Genomic DNA, 4,188 nt, shown 5'->3' with positions numbered 1-4,188 from the left:
CAGCCCTTTCCGAGTGCCCTTAGTCATGGTATTTAGTTCAAACTATAGTATCTGGCTCTATGGACATTAGGCTTCAAGTCAATGTAGCTGGGCGTGGGGGTATTACAATGCGCAAGTTGGTTAGCCTTCAGTATTTCACAATGACATTCACTGATGAGAAGTAGCTCTCATCACAGAAAATGTTGGAGACCCCTGATCTAGAGACTTCAAACATTATTTGTGGTTAATGTAATGTTTGTTCCCTTTGCATATGTATCTGTAATATTAACCATGTTAAATGCATATGGTCTCGTAATACTAGATTTATTATAAGAAATCTTTGCAACAGATAGGAGTAATTACTGAGACTTATTAAGTAACTGATTATATCTGGTAGGACTGGTTTTTTTCATGCAATCACCCTGTCTTTACTTGATCTTCGGGTCTCTCCTGTAGCCTTTTTTACAAAGTAAAAGAGAAAAGCAGGTGCAGTAAAAGGCATCGGTAACGAATAACCGCGCAATAAATCAGGGAATTCCCAACATGTAACACCTGCAGTTCAACAGTACGGGAAACGCGTAAAACCACTATCAACAAGGAGGATGGGAACAAGTGCAAACACTGCGGTACAAAGGGTCAAAAAACAGTTTTCAGGCAGGCAAAGGGCAGGGGGATGTGTGTGTGTGCATGCACGAAGGCTCAAAAGAAAATCGATTCGGAAAATGTGCTACACTGGTGAGGAGAAGCAGAGGGTGTACATAGGCTCACGAGAGAGAACATAGCTCTGTGGCTAACGCCCAGAAGAGGATTGTACGGGGATATATAGCTCCCAGGGTCAGCGAAACATAGGCATTCATCCAGGGTCTCAAAGGGAAAGAAAACAGGCCTAGGCACCAAAATAAAAGTGGCCCTGATTACCAAATCAGATAGCTAATACAAATGTGGCCTACGCTTGAAAATCAGGGTAGTTTTGAACTTGTACACATGCTGTATGCGTACTTATTCCAAGGTATGGGAAACAGCATGCATTGGTGCTTCTCAAAGCGAATGACTGGTAATATCAGGGAAAGAAATGGCACAAACCGGCCGGCCAGATCGTAAAGCAGGCCCACAAACAGCAAAGCAAGAAACCCACACACTAACCTGTCTGACTGGCTTTCTGACACTGTCAGATTGCTCTATTGGCTAGTCTGACCGTATAACTATATACTTATATTAAATGTATTATATTTGTTTGTCTTTATTCAAGGGGTAAATGCCCCAAAACCCCTGCGTCCCTTAACGTGTGTACCTTTACTCATAATTTTATCCAAGCCTTTCCTTATTTATATTTTGAAATTACTTTCTATGCATCCTAAACCTGTTATATTTCTTTTACGTGCCTTTATTAATATAAATATACAATGCTATTTTTGATTCCTTACCCATAACCTTTAATTTTTTTTACCTCATTAGCCATAGCCCTACTTTTTCCCCAAACTTAAAAAACAAAACAAAAAAAAACGTTATATCATATTACCCACGTTAACAGCACTCAGTGCATCTGTCTGTGAATGACGTCACGTATACCTGTGTAAAGTTGGGGGCATATCCCTTAAATGAGGGGTTAAACCATTAAGGAGTTTACAAGAAGTTTTATTATGAATACAGAAGAGCGCCTGGAAAAGCGTCCGGACCGCTCCGATATCGGCGCTCAATGCGCCCACAAAATGACGGCCGCGCTCGGTCATTGCGCTCTTGCGTAACAACTAGAGCGCGACACTACATATCTCCCTTCTTTATATAAACAACAATCATGAATTTAAAGTCTCTAAGTCTCTTGGGAAGCAAGGTACTTCACTTCTCCTAGTTCATAGTCTCTGTATCTGGCTGGCATTACCACTGTTCTCCCTGCCCTTGTACGTCTTACCAGAGTAGAGGTGGGACTCTCCACTCTGTCCTCAGCCATGCTTGCCTGTCTCTTTCCAGTTCCTTTAGGGCTCTCTCTCTTGGGAGTCTTGCCAGTAATCTCCTGATGTTCATCTGCAATGAGATTGTCTTCCTCCTCCTGCTCAACTCCTCTTCCTTCTGCCCTTAAGTCCCTCTCTCCTTCGCATAGTGATACACTGTCCGTAGGTGAACTTTGGTTCTCTTGTGTGCTTGATCTTTTTTCTTGGGCCCACTGCAGTATCTTATTGCACTTGGACATGCGATCCAGCAACCAGACGTTTCCGTCACTAAGCAATGCTGCTCTGTCATATACCTCTTACACTTGCATGGGCAAGCTGTATTTACTGGCTCCTTTCCTCCTTAACTGGGCAAGTTTGACTCTCACCCACTCTCCTCTTTCCAAGTATGTCTCCTTCACGTTGCGTCTCTTATTGTAGTGCTCTGTGTATATTCTCTGGGCTCTCTCTAAGTTGTGGTGAACTACTGCCGGTGACCATTTACTTGTGACTGTCTTTTCCTTCCACGCCAGATTGTCCTTGGTGAAAGGATCACGTCCTCTTAGGATTTGAAATCGGCTGTATCCAGTGCCAGTGGGTGTGATTCGGTAGGCCCACAACATACTCCTCACTTCCTTCTCCCAGTCCTTCCCCTCTCCTATGGCTGATTGTATGGAACCCATTATGACACGGTTGAACCTTTCGGCCAGACCATTGCCCACCGGGTGGTAGATAGATGTGTGTTTGACTTTGATGCCATTTTGTTCCATGTATTTGTTCCACTTTTCCGATATGAATTGGGGTCCATTATAACTCAGAATGGAGCGGGGGATGCCTTCTCTAAGGAAGGTGGCTGTAAGAAATCTGAGAACTGTCTCTGTGTCCATCTCCTCCTGTATGTCTACTTCTAGCCACTTCGAATATCTATCTATGAGAACTGCTACATACTTCGGGGATCCCTGTGCATCCAGCACTGGACCAAGAATGTCTATTGACAATTCCTCCCACGGGTTGGCTGGGTTGTCGAACTTTCCCAATGATGGGCGAATTAAGGTTTGTGATTTTTCTGCCCTTTGGCACTGTTCACATTCCCGAACATGTCTTTCAACTTGATTGTCCATTGCCGGCCACCAGTACATCTGCTTGGTTCTCATCTTTGTTTTCACAATGCCCAAGTGTCCTTCATGCAACACTGCTAGTAAGTGTGGTATTTACGACGCTGGAGGGACTACTTTATCCCCTCTAAATAGGAATGTTCCCTGGTCTCCTAAGGACAACTCCTCACGCATCTTCATAGAATTTCCTGTGTTCTGCTTTCAGGTGCCTTTTTTCTGGCCATCCTTGCAATATGAAGCTCTTGATTTCTTTGATATCTGGGTCATCTTCATAGGCTTATTTCCATTCCTGACCACTTATCACTCTCTCATGATCTTCCGTAAACGCCACCCGCACTTCATCCTCATCCGCACCCGTCGGGGCTTCCTCCATACTCCATAGCTGAATCCCGGCTGAGATATTCTGCCACCTTATTCTTCGCCCCCGGAATATACTCGACATCATAGTTGTAGTCTAATAGTTTCAGTGTCATTTTGGCTATGCGAGGAGTGGCGCTCGCGTGACCAGAGGACGCGAGTACTTTGACCGGGGGTTTGTGGTCTGTCTTAAGTTGGAATCTCGTGCCCCATATAAATTGGCGGAATTTCCCCATGGCCCACACTGCGGCCAGCATCTCTTTTTCTATCACACTGAATTTTTGTTTTGTAGGTGACAGTGACCTGGACGCAAAGCTGATGGTTGCTATCTCTCCATCCTTCTTTTCCTGCATGAGGACCGCACCTAGTCCTTTTTCGCACGCATCGGTGGTCAATATGGATTTTTCTTGCGGATCATACCCTTGAAGAGGAACTGCTTTGCTGATGTCCTCCTTGATTCTCTGGAACTCTCCTTGTGCCTCTTCTATCCACCCGAAGGCTGTTTTGTCTCGTATGAGTAGTTGTAGGTGATGTGTCTTGGTGGCAAAATTCTGCACGAACTTACTATAATATTCAGCCATCCCTAAGAATGATCTCACTAATTTTTTCCTGCTCTTCGGTGCAGGTGCTTCACAGATCGCTTTGACATTGGTGTGTTTGGGCGTGATGCCTTGATCACTGATCTCATGCCCCAAATATGTGACTGACACCATTCCCAATCTGCACTTTCCCATTCCGCCGTCAGGCCGTTTCTTTCCAAGACTTGCAACACCATCGCCAGCTTTTTCTCATGGTCGGTCTGATCCTTGTCC

This window comes from Lissotriton vulgaris, chromosome 5, assembly GCF_964263255.1.
Source record: "Lissotriton vulgaris chromosome 5, aLisVul1.2, whole genome shotgun sequence".
Classification (NCBI taxonomy): Eukaryota; Metazoa; Chordata; class Amphibia; order Caudata; family Salamandridae; genus Lissotriton; species Lissotriton vulgaris.
This window is presented reverse-complemented; position numbering follows the sequence as displayed.